Genomic DNA, 18,839 nt, shown 5'->3' on the forward strand with positions numbered 1-18,839 from the left:
CGCAAAGCAATTCGAAGTTACCACCAGTGTGACACTGGTGGTAACTCATTCGCAAAAGGGAAGGGGTCCCTATGGGACCCCTTCCCCTTTGTGAATGTTGCCCAAAAGGTTTTTTCAGAGCAGGCAGTGGTCCAATGGACCACTGCCTACTCTGAAAAAACAAAACCAAATGGTTTTGTTATTGTTTTTATTTTGCAACTCGTTTTCCTTTAAGGAAAACGGGCTTCAAAATAAATAAAAAAAACTGCTTTATTGAAAAAGCAGTCACAGACATGGACTTCAGCAGGCCACCATCCCTGTCAGTGCAGGGACTCGGTATGGGGTCGCAAAATGCGACCCACCTCATTAATATTTATGAGGTGGGTCTTTGCTACCCCATAGCGAGTCACAGACGGTGTCTGAGACACCGTTCTGCATCAGGATTTGCGATTCTGAAATTGCGAGTCGCAACGACTCCCAATTTCAGAATCGCAAATTCTGACCTTGCTACATCTGGCCCTTACCCCGAAAGAAATCTTCAAGTATCTTAGGAGACACGACTCGATCTCTTCTCATAAATCTTCATGAATTAGTAAATACTCTGAAATCATCTATTGGGGCCACACTGGATTCTATGTCAGAGCACTTACAAGTGGTGGAGAGTAACCTTGAGGCAGGTTTAGGAATCATAAAGTCTCTACAACCGGAAGACATATATTATGCGAAAAAAGATTCCAGTACACCACTGTTGATTCCAAACTATGAGAGTAATACTCAACCTGCCACGCAAGACAGGACAAATGATCTATATTCGAATGTAAAGCCCTTGATAAATCTACAACCACCACCATCAGTATTAAATCCTAATCAATTACATCTGACTTCAATGCCTTTGACTAAACTACAAACACTTGCATTAGAACCAAATGCTAGATCATTAAAGTCAGCAAACGATATTTTAACCAGGTCGGCGATAACCCAGCCCCACTTAAATTTAGGAGGGAGTCAATTTAGTAGAACAAGATCTTCGAAGCTTATACACTCTCCAAGTGACCTTTTACATCTCCCCCCGGAGGCAACTCCGTATGTAGTGGTCCTGGCTAACGTTCCATTTGTAGATGATCAACAGCGGGAATCATGGTCGGCTTTGAGGAATAAGGCTCTTAACTGGATTGGAACACGTTTGGGCTTCGGAATGGTGGGGGGCCTTTTTGATGATATAAAAATGGTCAGAAGAGTTAAGTGGATAGGAAGTAGTAAGAAAGCACTGGAAGGAGATTGTGTGGTTCTTTCATTTAGATCTCCAGACTTAGTGGATAGAATCATCCGCAAACTAGGAGCAAGGCAAGCCACACCTCAAGGAATCTCGTTATTACCTCTGGGATTTTTCTATCAAAGACCTGTGGGGTATAATTTTAAGAATCCACAACCAGTAAGTAGAACATCTTTAACCAGATCAGACCCTATCCCTTCTCGTAATAGATTCTATCCTCTTACAACTTTAGAAGATCTAGATTGACTCAGTATGAAGAAGAATGACATTTCCCACGAAATGGTCCAGGAAGTACATCCAGAAGGGCCTGGCATGACTAAGGAAGATATACCCTATAAAGTGGCACCTGCAAGAAATACAATAGGAACCCAGTTAAATCAGAGAAACCCCCCTTCAAATGTAATTCATTTAATAGATGTAGGCATACCCCTTCGAAGTGTAAATGACCCGTATTGTCAACCTCAACAGAAAGCGGAAATAGCTTTACTTTATTGGAATATTGCAGGCCTAACTAACAAGATCAGTAATGAGCTTTGGGTGAATTTTATAGAAGCTTTTTCATGTATATGACTCCAAGAGACCTGGTTACTAAATCCTGTCCATATAAACGGTTATAAAACATTCCATACACCAGCCGTACAGACCAGACATGGCAGGCCAAAAGGAGGCCTATGTACATGTATCTCCAATAAGTTACGGTTACAGAATTTAGAGATGCAAACTACGAGTTTGCATTATCAAATGATAGAGAGTAACTTGGATTGTAAGACTCATTTAGTAATCATTAACTTTTATAATAATGTACTACCAGGAGAATTTTCTAATACTCTAATGGTGATGGGAGAGGATCTAAAAAAAATATGCGCAAACAATAGACGTGAGACCTTTATTATTTGGGGTGGTGACTTCAATGTCCATCCTTGTAAAGAAATCTCGGAAAAGGTTTGTGGCTGGGATCCTGAAGGTACTGGTTTAAGACTTCATTTCTCACATAATACCCAAGGAGATGCAATGAATTTAATGGCTCAAAATTACAACTTGTCTTTTGTAAACAAATTATACTCTGAAGAACCACAGTTTAAACCAACTTACAATGGAAAAGGTGCTAATACTGTGATTGATTATGTCTTAATGTCAAACCACTTCGTACATTATCTTACCAATTATATTCTTCATGACATTGCAATTAGTGATCACTTTCCTCAGAGCCTGAACTTCTCACTAACTTCTTTTATATCGGCTAAAGCTGATAGGGCCACGCTGGTAAATGACATTGAACTAGCTTTGCGCAATGGATACACACTTCAATGGTCTCAGACAGATCCAAAGATTCTACTGAAGCAGTTAATTCGCAATCGCTATCAAGCCTTTGCAGATTGTCTCAGTGAGAATCTAGATCCAGGAAGATGCTTAAGTGCTTTTACACAGATTACGCAAGCCGTAAAAGAAGCTCTTACTATTAGAAGAGGAAAGGTGGGACAGAAAAGGGAAACGGGCTGGTTTGACCATAATTGTACAAAAGCACACAAGAGACTAAAAAAGGCTTTAAGTGCCCCAAAAAGATGCCTGACTGAAATACGTATGTGCAGACAGGAATATAAGACAGCCATGAAAAAAAGGAAATCCAGCTTGAAAGGAACCTTGTGGGAAACATTACACAAAGCAAGCTGTATGAAGGATAATATTCTCTTCTGCAAAACAATAAACTCTCCTGTGCTAGGGGATAGAGATACCCCTAGGATGGAAATTTCAATCTCGGAAGAGGACTGGATTGTATATTTTTCAAAGATATATTTGCAGGCCAGTGATATAAATTCCACAGATTCCGCAAAGGGCCCAGGCCCCCAGAAAGGCCCACGTCTGATCATAACCCCTCAGTTCAGCTTAGAGGAGGTAGTGGAAGCCATAAACTCAAGCAAAGCAGGGAAAGAGCCGGGTCCTGATGGCGTTCCAATAGATTTATATAAGGCCAATATACAGTTATGGGGTCCCTTACTGACGCATACATTGAGGGCCATTTGTATTCATGGACCCCCATCATCGTGGCAAGATTCTAATATTGTCCCTATATATAAAAAAGGTGATTGCCTCAATCCAGCCTGTTACAGGCCAATCTCCCTACTTGACACATCAGCTAAACTAGCAGGGAGAATTATTTTGAACAGACTGCAAACATGGGCGGAAGAAAAGGGTGTTTTATCTCCAGTACAGTATGGCTTCTGCACAGGAATAGGTACGGTGGAGCAGAGTCTGAATTTAAGCATCATTATTGGAAAGTATACAAGGATTAGAGAAGGTAATTTGTATTTGGCCTTTATAGATTTATCATCAGCATTTGACTGTGTACTACATGAGAAGCTATGGGACATTTTAAGTAGCACGGGGGTAGAACCAACAATAATTCAATTCATACGGGACATGTATACAGGGTGTAGAGCAAGAGTAAGGTATGGGTTAAGAGGGGAATGCACTAGGCCTTTCGGCATACATAGAGGAGTGTTCTCGCTCCATTCCTGTTTCCAATGCACATAAACAATCTAGAAAGTGAACTGACAAGCAAATGTAAAGACCTACCCCAAATAGGTAATCGTGCTGTCCCGGCATTACTCTATGCAGATGACGCAGTACTTATGGCCAGGACACCACTAGCTCTTCAAAAACTTTTAACCACTTGTATTACTTTTATGACAGACTTGGGACTCACCGTTAATCGTTCTAAAACGTTTATTATGAACTGCGGTAGGAAATACGGTAAGACTTATAATACCATCATCCAGGACGGGAGGGTCGAAATAGCTCGAACATTCTCATATCTGGGCATAATGTTTGACAAACAGGGTTCTTGGACACATTGTATGAAAACGAAAAGAGATCAGATCATCAAGACAACGGCGGCTCTGAGGATTTTTTCAAAAAGGCTCGGGGGGATTACCCCGCCGAATATGATTAAAAAAAATCTACAGAGCCAAGTGTATCCCGGCTGCTATGTATGGGTCAGGAATTTGGGGGTATATTAATTGTAATCCGATCCAGACGGTGGGAAATGATTTTTTCAGATACCTGTTAATGGTGCCAAATGGTACATCATCGTATATTAGTCAGTCGGAGTTGGGGGTCTCCTTTTTAGCTGATTTGATAAAGATCCAGCCATTACTGTTATGGCATAAAATCTGGACTTCTAAGTACACTGGACTAAATAAGGACATTTTGTCTGATTGCATGGCGTCAACATACTCATTGAGGGTCCCCTGGTTGCGATATATTATGACCTTCTTCGAAAATATGGGTAGTAAAGAGTATTACACAAACCCAGTTTCGCTGGGAAAAATCACCAGGAAGGAATTGAGGGCCTTGACATTAAAGTATCTAGAAGAATTGCGATGGGAGGCAGAATCAAAAAAGTCCAGCGTTATGTCTAACCAACTAATTTTGTCTGCGGAGGGCATGCAGCCCTACTTGGTAAATGTGGTAAACCATCGACACCGCTTCGTTCTTACAAGACTAAGGTTAGATACCTTTCACCGCTTAGTAACTTTCCCATTTATGACTGACTGGAGTACCATCTTAAGGGTATGCCCCTGTGACACAAAGGCATTTCAAACTACGATCCATGTGGTCGTATTCAGCAAACTTCATGCTAAGCAGAGAAAGCGCTTATTAGTGCCCCTTTTGAGATCAATGAACTTGCGCCAGTGTTGTACTGCGTATGTTAGCCTTCAGGTTTTATCTTCTTTTGAGATGTGTGGAATTCTGGCTGACTTTCTATGTTCTGTATTAACTGTAAGAAAGTCTATGGGGGTAGTGGTGTAATTTTAATTAGCTTATTTAAATATTTGTTATTGGGAAATTTAATGATATGGATTTTATCTTTGTTATTTATTCTCTTACTATTTTACTTTATTTATTGTGCTATTATATTTAGATGTGTTAAATTTTATACTTTTATGACTTGCTGAAAGTCGAATAAAGTTTATTACTACTACTACTACTACTTGTTCTCTGATAGGGAACTACATGAATGGTCAACTTACTGAGCAACATTTTTCAGTTGGTGATCTAAGTGCTGGTTGAATTTAAAATTGGCAATTAGATATAAAAACTGATAGGCAGTAATAACTGACTCATTTAATGAAACATACGTTATGTGTGCTGAGCCTTGGATCTGTTCAAATCTGTGGTCTAAGGCGTATTGTGATTGAGCACAAAGTAGCTAGGGAAAATTGCAGGTCATGGTCGCTTCACAGTAAAAGTTTTCAAGTCACTCATGTGTCTGGGAAGAAAGGGTCTGGAATGTTAGGCAACAGACATAGTTGTAGCAAACTTTACTGAACAAACTAAGTACTTGAATGGGAGTGTACTTCCAAAGAAGAGCTGGGAAAATGAACATCGAGAACCTGCAGGGTATATGGGATGAAAATTCATAACTTACTTCCTTCATTGTTAACTTGCTAACTACAATCTCATCTAGTTTTTAACTAGAGTAGCAGTTCTACGTATGACATCAAATAATATTCCATCTTTGGGGATTTTCCTAAGGCTTCGATGTCTTGAGTAGTTGCAGAGCCTCAGTCAGTTGCTGTTGAGTGGTAAGTTAGAAATGCTGATGTAGGAAATATTATTAGTTGCCTATAAGTTTATTGCTAAATGATTTGCATAAACAATTATATGTCAGTGATCTGACAGCCGCCATATGGACAATCTGGGGTAGCTGCGGCGTGGAACTCAAGTTGCTCCTCGGTTGTCGTTTTATCTGCGACACGTCCATTACTAGTCATCTGGTTTCAGGCCGGTATGTACACTAAGAGACTATACCTGTGCCATCCTGGCAGTAATGCTGGATAAGTGGGAAGGAGACATAGGGACAGCTATTTTAGACGGGGACTGGACACTGATGTGAACAATGGCCCCATAAATTTCCCAAAATGCTTGTTTTAACTTAACACATTATTGTGTTCTTCATAGAGCAAACCTCACCCTCTTAAAAAATAGTGGATACTTCTCCCTGACCCCTCCCATCTGCCTGCACTACCACGCCTCCTCAGGGGTCCTTTTACATATATTATGGGGCTGCCCCAACCTTGCCTTTTACTGGTCCACAGTGGTGTGATTATTGGCCAACGCCACTGACCGTTCCTTCACTCCTTCACCCCGATTCTGTCTCTTGGGTATTTACCCCCGCTCCATCAAGTATTAGATCTCCAACCACTTTCTCGACCTGGCCTTAGTGTTGGCCAAGCACAGGATCACTATAATGTGGAAAAGCACAGAGTGTCCTCAAATTAAAGGTTGGTGAACCGATGTACTGAAGTGGTTACCATGGGAGGGTGCAACTCTGGTCTGGGAAGCCCACCGGGGAAGGCTTCCCCTAGAACATGCGAGATTCTGGGACACGATTCTTGAAGATTTTAGAGCGGATATTCATGAAGATTCCATTGACTGCTTGGACTGAGTCGACCGCAGCTCTAATTACTAACAATAGATTATTGTTTTATTAAACCTTAATAACATTTGTTTAAAATGTGTCTAAAACAGAAGTTTTCTAAATTGTAGATTTAATTTGCTGCAAATCGGAAAATAATTCCACTTTTTTGCAGCAGTAGCTAAGAAAGCTCTGTCTCCATAGGAGATCTTGCAAGTTCTAACTACAGGTAATAGATGCTGCTGAGTGAAGCAATGAGTATGATTAGAATTATGGCATTTGAAGTTTCTTGGTTAGAAAACCTGGAGATCTCTGATAATCATCTCTGTGCATTGTTACATTAGCTTTAATTATAATCCCACTTCTAATTGGTAATCAGTGGAGCTGTTTCACTATTGGAGGGATACGAGAGTATTTGGACAAGTGAAAGACCGGGCAGGTGCAGCATTTTGCACCAGTTGTGGTTGGTGCACAAGGTATTCAGGTAAGGCTAGTTACTGAGCATTTTCACAGCCCAGATTAGATTGAATTAGATGCAAAAATATTTTGTTTTGAAGATCAAATTAGAACCTTAGCCACTATCATATGGAGGTGACTCCCAGTAAATGGTACGGGTGACTTTAAGCTTTTTAACTGCCAAGAGCATGTTTTAGCTTCTTTGGCCACCTGCAGCTTTAGAGATAAGTTGGTATCAATATAGAGGACGCATTTCGGACTGATTCTGCAGGAGTGGGGCAAGGGTGTCATGATGGGGGCCAAATAAGAGAATGGAAAGCTGAGGCTTTTCGCAGAGAGAAAAGGGGTTTAGTTTTGGAAGCATTTAGTTTTTAGAGTGCCATAGCTCTGTGGGCAACACCATGAGGATCTGCAGGACTGACTAAAATTTAAAAAAGTTGGGTGTCATTGGCATATATATAAAATTGTGTCCCCATATGATGGAGTGAATGGATCAAGGACAGTTAGTCACAAGACAGATCCCTGGGGACAACACAAATGAGTATTTTAAAGGGTGCCCGAAGTGGGGGGAGGGGGTAGAGCTACCATTTGTCACTGATCTTCCAAAAAAGAATAGAAGTGTTTAAGAATGAGTTTGGAAATGCATGCATCTGCAAGCCTAGACAGAAGTGTAGGATGGCCAATGGCGTTGAAGGTTGATAAGTCAAGCAAATGTAATTGTATTGTATTCATCTATATTTTTAAAATGTTTTTCTGACCAGTAACAAAAACACAGAGGCAAGTTGCTAGGGGGACATAATTTTATTTACAATCTCTCCGTCCTTCTGGTTTTCTCTTTTTTATTCATTTCCTTTTTTCTCCCCTGGTCTCTCAGTATCATCTCCCCTTTCTCACCTCGGGCATAAAGGGAGTCTTGGGATGTATAAAGTTTTGACGAAGGTATCGCATGACATGACGTGGGCATCAGTTTATTCTCACAGAATAATACGCCATCCTGCATCATTTATAGCTAATTAATTGTATTTATTACATTTTTAATTATTGTAAAATGAAAGGTATCTTAGCTGCATATCATGTCCCCAGCAGTGCTTGTCAAGAACATGTATCATGCAAAGATATCCAACAGAAAAACATATAAAAAGTATGTTGCATACCTTCAACACAGCTCAGATATGCTTTATAACTGGCTATCAAACTGCTTGAAACAGAACTAACCAATACACATCACAAAAATATCCAACAAAATGCATTAAAGAAAATACTTCATACAAACAAACATAGGTATACTATAGACTTGGCTAAGATGACCTATCCGTTATAATGAGCTTAAAAGAAGACATATGATGGAATTGCTCGCATACATTCACCACAGCTCTACTATTTACGGCAATAATTACATACAACTAATTTAGATAGCAATACGATGCCATGAATATCTTTCATCTCTGGGTACTAGAAATATTTCTGACATAAGAGTTGCACAAGCAAATCCTTAACACCTTCTGACCATTTTTCTTAGATGCCAGTATCATGCACACACAGCTCAGTTATTTGAAACTGCATTTAAACTAACAAGCAGGATGTTAGTTAATGCTATACGTCTCTCGTCATAGATCAGCCTTATACTAAACAAATCACACCACATAGTCCTGAATGCACCGGCACACTATAAACATATTAGCACTGGAGCTTTCAGAATCCTCTTTGTGAGGGGGACACTGGAGTGACATATTCAACACCTCAGAAACCCACTGACCCATCACAAAGTGCATTACTTTTAAAACTTTGTCTGACCTATAAGTCTTTACATAGATGTGGAGCTGAATATTTGTCCTCAAGACTACGATGGTACACGCCGTGCCGTCAACTTAGATCATTAGGAGCCCACCTGGTCTATGTTCCCTGAACTCGTAAGGCTAGATGAGGGGATAAAGCATTCACTGTAGCGGCTGCTAAGTATTGGAACTCGCTCCCCCTGTTTATTAGAAAGGAACAACATTTTATGACCTTCAGGAGGGAGGTCAAAACTTGGCTTTTTCCTCAGTAGCTGCTTTCTCTCTCTCGTTGCTCTCTCATTTCTATGACACTTGCTCTTCCTATTTTCAGCGCTTCGATGCATTGGCCGAAATGCGCTTTATAAATACTAAAATAAAAAATACAAATGCAAATACTTTACTAATTACAGACTGCTCTACACAAAAACCTATAGCATAAAGTAAATTAACTCCCCGCCTCGCCCTTCTCCCAGTTCTTGTCAACCATGCCCCCGCCTGCTGATCAGACATGTAAAGATGGGCCGAGATTCCACAACCATCGACGAAGATGGTCCCCTGGTTTCCAGGCAGCGTTCCCTACAGCTCCTCGTACAGCAGCCTAATCATTGTTACATGTGCACTTCATCTTTATCACTCTGTTGGGATGAGAATGTCCTCTGCAAGTGGAGGTTTCTTTCGTTGACATCTGCATGCAGAGAGCGACCTCCTGGTCTCTGCTATTAAAACACTTTCTCTGATTCCCTTTCACCTACAGGTCCTTGCTTCCTTCATGGGCGGCCCATGTAAGCTTGTTCTCTCATTGTGTGGCATAGTGAGCGTGGGGTGTTTGTGACTGTGGGGACAACGGAATCCATTTGGAATCTTCTGTGCAAGAGATATTCACAAAATTGGGAAGTAGAGAGTCTATCAGGTAGAGATGTGAATTATAGGTAGCTTTTGGAACATTCTTAGAGTCTTTTTAAAAGGAGAACACTCCTGTGCATTGGAAGCAGACAGACGCCCCTTTGAAATGTAACAGCCTCTCCCCCTTCTGCTCTCCTCTTACCAAGAGATGTGTGCAGTCTTTGTTTATTAGTTAAGGAAGGGAAAGTAGACTTCTTTTGTGCCATCGTTTTGGAAGATCCTGCAAGGGCACAGTTGGTTCCAACCTACTGCGTGCCAAATCTACAGACAGGTGCAAGTGGCTGAATAGCTGTTATGTAGTGAAACCCACTCCCCTTCAAAGAAACGTAACGCATAACAGAGAGGGACATTAGGATTCACTCTAGTTTCCTCAACCAATAAGATAACAGGATGATAACCCCAGATCAGGGCTCCTGGAATTTCTTGCTGACAGATGCCAGACAGTACACACCAGTGGTCTGTGGAGATTTTTGCGTTCCAAGATTGCTGTCTTTCCAGCTAGCCCACTTCTCAGTTCAGGGACAGATCTGCTTGGGAGGAGAATTGAGAGATGGATCTGTCACTGAGGAAAGAGAAGTACAACAAGGAGCTGCCTAGAAGAGCAACACACAACCCAGCTTCCTGAAGAAGAGAAAGAGCTGAGCAGGAAAGACTGACTAACACCTGTGGAACAGAGTGGTTTAACTAGAGAGGTGGTGGGGTGATTGCTGTCCTGTCCCAGTAGTGGACTACTAGCTGAGTAGTGCCCGATATTACTATTGAGTTGAACATTATAAACATTGCACATTTATTTCTGGCATGCACAGTAAGCATTTGAAGTTACATTAAACCGCATATTGCTGATATGTGCGCATTAACTGCAGTAAGTAATTATACATTAAAAGTAATCTCAATGATAACAATAATAACAATAATAAAAAACATTATGGTGAGATAAAATGTTTAGTGTGAGTAAGATCAGTCAAGTTCGTCTGTCTATAAATGTCACTAAGTGACAAATAAGGAAGTCGTCTGCGCCTTGAAAACAGGCTGTCATTGCTTAAATGGTTGATTGAATATTCATGTGAAAAAATGTAGGTTGCAGTACGGAGGTTTCCTCTTTTTTTTGCATAATGTAGGGCTGCTGCTGCTGATTAAATGGGCTATAGATTTTATTACAAGACAGGAGGCTCGTATTATGCTTAACTTTTCTCACTTTATTAAACGGCAGCCAAGAACTACAAATACCAGAATCCCTGGGAAAAGAACTACAAAATACATCACAATGGGGCTAACCAATCACGCTTCGAATCCCATAATAACAATCATGACTGAGAGCACCAAGCCCTCTTTTCTTGCTGCTCGCAGTCAAGATAAGTACCCTGCTCGCCAGTTATATTTCTATTTATTCGCTTATTACTTGTTAGTTATGTGTATTATTACGTTTTAATATATTTATAATTATAGTTTTATATATTTATAGTTTATTTATATTTTTGCACGCTTCTTATCGCTCTCTTCAAATTGTTTTGCTCCGAGCTCGCTCGTCCTCATTTCCACTTTTTCACGCGTGAGGCCCGTTTAGAACATTCTCATAATGTTTTTGGAGCGGCGCCTGAGGTATTCTTACCTTGGTCTGGTGCTAGTTTTCATGATATCCTCAGATCTGCAGATTGGTCAAACGTTAGTACGTTTAGAACCTTCTATTGTAAACCTGTTGATCATCCTTTACAAACTGTTATTTCATTGCTTTGAACAAGCATAATACGAGCCTCCTGTCTTATAATAAAATTGAGATTTTCCTAGCCTTGGTGTCAGCTAGATTTTATTAAAGACAAAGAGGTGAGTATTATCCCTCCTAATCTAACCTTCCCTGTTCTTTTTTTCCAGTTGCCTCAACTTCAACCAGCAACACAACGTCTGGCTGACCATCTTTCATCGGCTCCTGGATTGGGACCTTCACATGAATTAACCTGTTCTACAGTTTTTTATCCTTTTGTTAAGGACTACTGCAAGGACTTCCTCTCTGCCTTTTTGACTCTGTATGGATTATTATGGTTCTTTTCGGATTACTCTGTTGACTGATGTTCACAAGAAAAGAGGGCTTGGTGCTCTCAGTCAAGATTGTTATTATGGGGCTCGTGGCGTGATTGGTTAGCCCCATTGTGATGTATCTTGTAGTTCTTTTCCCAGGGATTCTGGGATTTGTAGTTCTTGGCTGCTGTTTAATAAAGTGAGAAAAGTTAAGCATAATACTCGCCTCCTTGTCTTTAATAAAATCTAGCCTTTCTGACACCAAGGCTAGGAAAATCTCAGTTTGGTTTTATAATCACAAAGTCAACAATGCATATCGGCGATGGTGTTAGAGCGCCAGGGTGCCCTCAATTCTGCTCTCTGAAGCAATAAGAAACTCTTATCCTCAATGCCTATCTTTAGTTGGGCTCAAAGATAATATTGGGGCTCCAAACATTCATAAGAAGCTACAATAAGTTTGTTTATATAGTGAAGTATTCTTTCATTGTTGTTGCAAAATGATGTTAAACTTGCTCCTTCTCCTTTGTTTGAAATGCCATAGTGGCGGCTGGTGACCTTTAGAAGTAGTAGGCATAATCCTTGGTTCTAATTCCAACGAGATTCTTCTTGAAAGGTTCTCTCACACTTTCTTGCACTAAGAGCCTCATTTACAAAGATTTGGCATAGCGCAGCACCAAAAGTCTTATTGCTGCGCTGTCCTACGCCAAAAGGAAGGACAGCAACCACCGTATCTATGAGATACAGTGCATTCCTGTCCTTTCAGCCAGCGCCAGTGCACAATTTGGTGCCTAGCGCCAACCCAGGCACCCTTATTCTGTGTTGTTGGCGGGATTGTTTTTGTGCAGGAAGGGACACCTTCAAGCACAAAAACAAGCCATGGATGCATGCCCTCGTTCTATGTGTGCTGCAAAATGCAGCACACATGGAAAGAGGAAAAAACGAGAAGAAATGAAGACATTTCTCCTCGTTATGCCTGCTCTGGGGAGGCGTAAGATTTTGGACCTGCCCCAGGTTTATGTGACTTTGTAAATCTGGGGCAGCAACAAAATCCCTGGGTGTTGCATCAGAACACCCACCAAACTGCCCAGGGAATGCCTCCTTGACATTGAGTAAGGCAATGCAGTGCTTTGTGCAGCCTTGCTTCACTCATATCATGCAGGGTGGCTTTGCTTCTCCTCATAGATATGATTGAGAGGCCTGCGCCACTGGAGTGTTTACAAAAGTGACGATCTGGCGACGCAGGCCTCTTGTGAATAACCCCCTAAGTTTACTGTCTCACTTTGACTGACTCAGTTCCAATCTGTCTCACTAATTCACGCAGTCTCACTAATTCTTCTCAGTCTCACTCAGTTCCCCCTCATTCTCACTTATTATGAATTACTCAGTCTTACTGTGTCTCACACACAGTAACATTCAGTTACACTCACTGTCATTCTCCCTCACTCATTCACATTCATTCTCCCGCTTACTCATCCTTACTGTCACTCATTCTCACTCACTTTGACTTACTCCTTCACTTTCGCCCTCTCACACACAGTCACAAAGACTTGCTCACAGTGCTGGAATAGTGCAGGCACCCTCACGCACCTGTGGCAGCAATCAAACAATATCGCTAGCTGCCTCAGTTTGCTGCTGGACCCGAAATGGGTCTGCATTTTATTTTTCTTGTACCAAAAGTTAATAATAATTAACTCTTGATACAATAATAATAGACCACAAAACAAGGAGGGTATATTGTATCTGTGGAGCCGATAAAGGAGAGTCACCACAAGTCCAAGGACACCCATTCATCAAACCATTCCATCCACTCAATCATCCATCCTTTCACTTATCCATCACCTATCATCCATCCATTCATCCATCCTTTTGCTCATCCTTCCATCTGCTCACCTGTCTGCCATTTCGCTTCATCTATCTATCTATCTATCTATCTATCTATCTATCTATCTATCTATCTATCTATCTATCTATCTATCTATCCTTTCACTTTATCCATACATCTTCCTCCCTTTGGCTCATCTATATATCAATCCTTTCACTCAGTCATCTCGTCGTACACCAGTCCTTCCACTCTTCAGCCATACATCCATACATCCCTCCATTTACCCTTTCACTCAGCCATCTATCCTTTCACTCACTCATCCATCTATCCATCTAATCATCCATCCATACATTCACCCTTTCACTTATTCATCCATTCATCCTTTCATCCAGACATCCATCTAACCTGCCTTTCACTCATCCATCCATTGTTTTACTCATCTTTACATACATCCTTTCACTCATCCACCCTTTTGCTCATCCATCCATATTTTCACTCCATCCATTATCCAATCACCCATCCTTTTACACTTCCACTCATCCATTCATCCTTTCACTCATTCTAACATCCATCCATCCTTTCTCTCATCATCTATCAATGCATCCTTTCACTTCATCTATCCATCCATCCACCCTCCCTTTCACTGATACATCCTCTCGCCCTCCTGCCCCATCAATCCATACACTATTTCATCTTACATCTATCCATCCACCCATCCTTCACTCACTCACCCTCCCAAATTAATTATGAGTTTGTCTGTGGAGCTGCAGACAGAAGACTCCCACCAAACCCCACCCCGCTGTAGCTGCTAAAGGGGGAGGGGGTTTAACATGCCCCTTAAGCAGAAGCTTAACTGCACTCTTACCTCAGTCAACTAGTGCAATTGTTAGCAGCAGCTGGTTAGTCCCTGTCTTGTGTCTCTATAGAGTTGAGATGAGGAGCACTCTGTCATTCTCAGCTTCATAATGTTTTTTCAAAGTGAAAGCAAATGCAGTACTAAACATGTGTTACTGCAGGAAGAGCATCCCTGTGCCCCCTGGCTACAGCCTCCCCTCTCTGATAATCAACAAATTGTTGCCACCCTCTCACTCATTGTCCTCATCGGCCAGCCCCCACCCCAGTCATTGAAGGGAATGGCGTTTTGTAACTCCTTCCTGGGCCACTATTTATGCGCCCCAAAAGCAACCGGATCAATTTAATTGTAATTTAGCACTCCCTCTCCTATGACGTTACTGCTGTAGCTTGTGCCTGCAGGTCAAAGAAAATCTCGCCCGGCTGGCACTTACGCAGTAGGACAGCTGCAAATTTCACTGGAGTTAAGCATAGTGTCTTGGAGCAGTAATTTATTTTCAGCTGCTCTGTGTTTATTTTCCCTGTTTCTACCTCTCCCCCGAGGATGGCAGGGCAACGCCCCTTTTGCCGATGAACACCAGTCGCCCTTGATCATTTTGCCATTCTTGTTTAATATTGAGCTATGTTAAAATGTTCCACAGCTTTTGCAACCACTGACTTTTCTTATCAGAACGGATAGTGTTAACCTCAGCCCAGATGATAGATTTTGGGGTGCACTCGCGCACTTCTTACTTGATGGCAGAAGGTGGTATGTTGGACTTAAATTCTATGAGCTATGTAGAAACAACAAATTCCAAGTGAGGTTGTGCTGCTGGAGGGGAAGGAGGAAGAGAGAAAATATACATGAGGCCTTTATGTATGATTTTTTCCAGGCTCTTATTCAAGTTGTTTCTAGAGGATAAAGCACCTGAGATCACTGTTATAATGAATTTGGCCAAGGAAACTGTGAGTATTGATAGGGCTTTGTAGTCTGGGATATGTCGTCTAAATTCATATTGTTAATAGGCAGTTATTAATTTGAGTGTGTTAAGGTGAATTTTAGATCCTACCCTGATGACTTGCCAGACTCTTAAATACTGATGAGAGTCCACTTGGCTTGTGTATTGTGATGACATTTTCCATATATCATTCCTCATTTTTCCCAGATATCATGATTTTTGTTTTAGCTATGTTTACAATTAGGTTACTCTGTTAACTGTACACGCTTAGTTCCCTCAGGGATTGATGGAGTCCAGTTGGATTTAGATCTTCAACTACAGTCTCGTCCACCTATTAGATTGTGGGTAAATGCAACTGGTCCATTTTAGGTGGAAAATTCCTTTGGAAATGTAGTAAATCCCCTATATCAAATGTATATATAAACACAACCATATTTTAACCCACAATTGACTGGAGTTTCCTTTTTTTATTTCTTTACCTGTTGCTGATTTTAATGCAAACACACGTAATCCAGTGAAGTACTGGGACTGCTTTCAGTAAAGTGTTCAGAATGACCATAGCAGCCAGTTTACGTCTAAGCAGCCCTCTGTTCACTCCATCCAAGGCGAGTTGTGATTCAGTTAACAGGCTCAGTGCTTCATTTCTAGTTGTTGTCTCTTGGACCAGGATGTCTATTGTAATTCTGCCTAGTATCTTGCATCATTTCCTGAATCTCGCCTGACAGATCGGTAGAATGGTAACATCACCCACTTAAGGTTCCAGCTCTGAAAGAAGGATTCTACTTTGAGTTGTTGAGATCGTGCAGTAGATTGTTTGAGCTGCCCTGTTTCCTTTTTTGAAGATCTACTGAAGAATAAATGCTCTCCTTGAATGGGGAAAGAAGAGTTTGAGAGTCGAGGTAACTTGAGAAAAGCTTTGAAAGTAAAAGGGTTTAAAATTCAGGATCTGATTGGATGGTGATTAGCATTCTGTTTTATCCTGAGGTCCCTGACAGGTAAGCTGCTCTTAATTTGCACTTTACTACATTCCCAGAAATTAAGATGGAGTAGATATTTGATTTGGTGAATGCATAGTACTCAAAATTGTTGTCCTTGTATAACGTTGTCATGAAGTTAACTTACTTGTGTACACAGATAGTGCTATAAAGATTTTTTGGTGAGTGGTTTTGTAGGGAAACCTTCAGTGACTAAGGGGGTCATTATGAACCCCGGCGGTTCAGCCCGCCATGCTGGCAGCGGGTGAAAAGACCGCCACCGGCATGGCGGGCTAAACTGCTATATAATGAACGCATGGAGGGCCCCCATAGGCGGCCCTCCTCCACTGCCAGGCTGCCTCCGACAGACAGTCTGACAGTTTCCCCACCAGGGAAAGGCTGGCAAAAGGGGTGCTCCGGGGCCCCCTCCTGGGGGCCCCTGCATTGCCCATGCACTTGGATTTACGGGCAGTGATCTGCGCGACAGGTGCAGCTGCACCTGCCGCATGGAGCCGCCGTCAGTGTCCCGGCCATGCACGCTGCTGGGCCGGCAGGCGGAAAAAAAAATTCCGCCCGCTGGCCCAGCAGAATGTTCTTTATGCGGCCGGCAACATTTCAGCCCTGGTTGAGTAAGAAGTTCTGTTGTAAAAAATGAGGTTGGTGGTTGATTACTCTTCCGATCTGCATTCACCAGTGCTGTCTGCCTGAACCTTTTAATTTGTTTTAGAATTATGTGCCTTCCAGATCGCCTGTTAGGTTATATTTTGATAACTTATTTATTTATTTACCAGCTAGGATAAATTGGTTGTGGCATATCGATGCTTTCTTTTCTCATTACTGTGTTAAACAAGATGACTAGATGAAACAGTGAAGGAGTCATTAATGAACAGTCAAGTAAATTCCCTCCACTTCTGGTAAAGTGTGTAGAGTTTCCTAGTATATCAGCTGCAAACCTCTCAAAATATTTATAAGTATTATAGTGGATAATTGCGGTCAGAAACGTGCAAGATGTCCTTCTCTTTTCTTGGACGTGGAAATCGTGTGGGATTCTCCAAAGGTTAATTAATTCCTTTGTTAGATGCCTTTTATTTAGAAGAATCCACCAGGACATCATTAAAATTGCCCATTAGTGGTGTTTTTGCATCTGGTAATTCAGCGACCTGTGAAGATATGAATTTTAGGAGTGTTGCTTGTCTTATTGCTTTTCATAGCCTGTTCAGGAGAATATAGACATTGCAGAGCAGGGCATTAATTTTAGGTTTGATCCTCTACTCCGAAGCTGTCTAGAGCTAGGATTTAGTCTGATTCTATTGTTTTCTGTGCTGCCCTGTAGTCCATTCGAGTAGAAATACAGATTGGCCGCCAGAAGAAATGACCTTTTTCTGAAAATGTTATTGCTGCCCTAGGACAAACTAAACATAAAAACGTGTTGCCCTTGACCCCAAACAATATGTCCTGGGAGTCAGGGCCGTGTGATCCTCAGCAGCTGCAACAAAGGTCTATCTACAAAGCACCAGAAGACCATATAACAGTACATGCTGGTGACCACCTGCATTATTTAATAATATATCCAAGAACTCTATAAACACTCATTTTTTTCATATTAGCAGCACGACCCGACATGTAAAACAAATGTGGAAGACACAAAAAAGAAAACGATCAGAGGGGATCATAGAAGCTCAAAAGATCAGAGAGAATCAAAACCTGCTCAGAAACAAACCAAACAAGATCCTCTATCACCAGACTCCCCCATCAAATGGAAACAGGACCCAGTCAATAATTTTGAAACTATCCTCCTTAAATTCAATGCTTTACGTGTCTTATCAGAATCGACCAAAGCCAACACTGAAAACCTTCAACATGAAATGGGAGGTCTTAGGCAAGACGTGAGGGCTTCCACCAACTAGATGGATGAAGCAGAATCAAGAATACGTACCTTGGAAGATAAGCAAGGCTCCCTCACAAAGAACTCAGATTCTCTGTCCTGCAAATTTCCATCATTGGAAAACGAAATTTCGGCTATAGAGGACAGACCAGAAGTGGGAATTTGAGAATTTGTGGTCTACCAGAAAATACGGAAACCATGTGTAACCTTCCTCGAATCCTGACTTCCTTAGTTGTGGGAGATGTCACGTGGTGGTACATTTGAAATTGAAAGAGCTCTTGGATCGCAAAGCACTCCAATGCTATTTTGCTCAGCTGTCTTAGGGCCCTCACCTTTCGACCATTTCAATATCGTCACACAGAAATGACTCTGAAACAGATGAAGCAGATCAGAAATACTTTATGGAGTGGCCACCAAACTGGAAATGTCTCAAGACTTCACAGGTGTTCAGAGGGAAAAAATTCTGGCATTGCGCCCTGAACTCAAATCCCTGAATATTACCTTTTTCTTTGCAGGTCCTGCCAAGATGAGGATCATCTACGAGTATAAA

General features: G+C 41.4%; 1 long non-coding RNA gene across 1 annotated transcript in view; it reads left to right on the plus strand.

Moving 5' to 3' along the window:
- LOC138302156 (uncharacterized) overlaps window positions 1-12,037 on the plus strand; it is a 38,590-nt gene extending 26,553 nt beyond the window's left edge. The window contains exon 2 of the long non-coding RNA XR_011205313.1: window positions 11,675-12,037. This is a non-coding gene — a long non-coding RNA (uncharacterized lncRNA). The remainder of the gene's footprint in view (window positions 1-11,674) is intronic.
- The last annotated feature ends 6,802 nt before the right edge of the window (window positions 12,038-18,839 follow it).

The sequence above is a fragment of the Pleurodeles waltl genome, chromosome 6, assembly GCF_031143425.1.
Source record: "Pleurodeles waltl isolate 20211129_DDA chromosome 6, aPleWal1.hap1.20221129, whole genome shotgun sequence".
NCBI lineage: Eukaryota > Metazoa > Chordata > Amphibia > Caudata > Salamandridae > Pleurodeles > Pleurodeles waltl.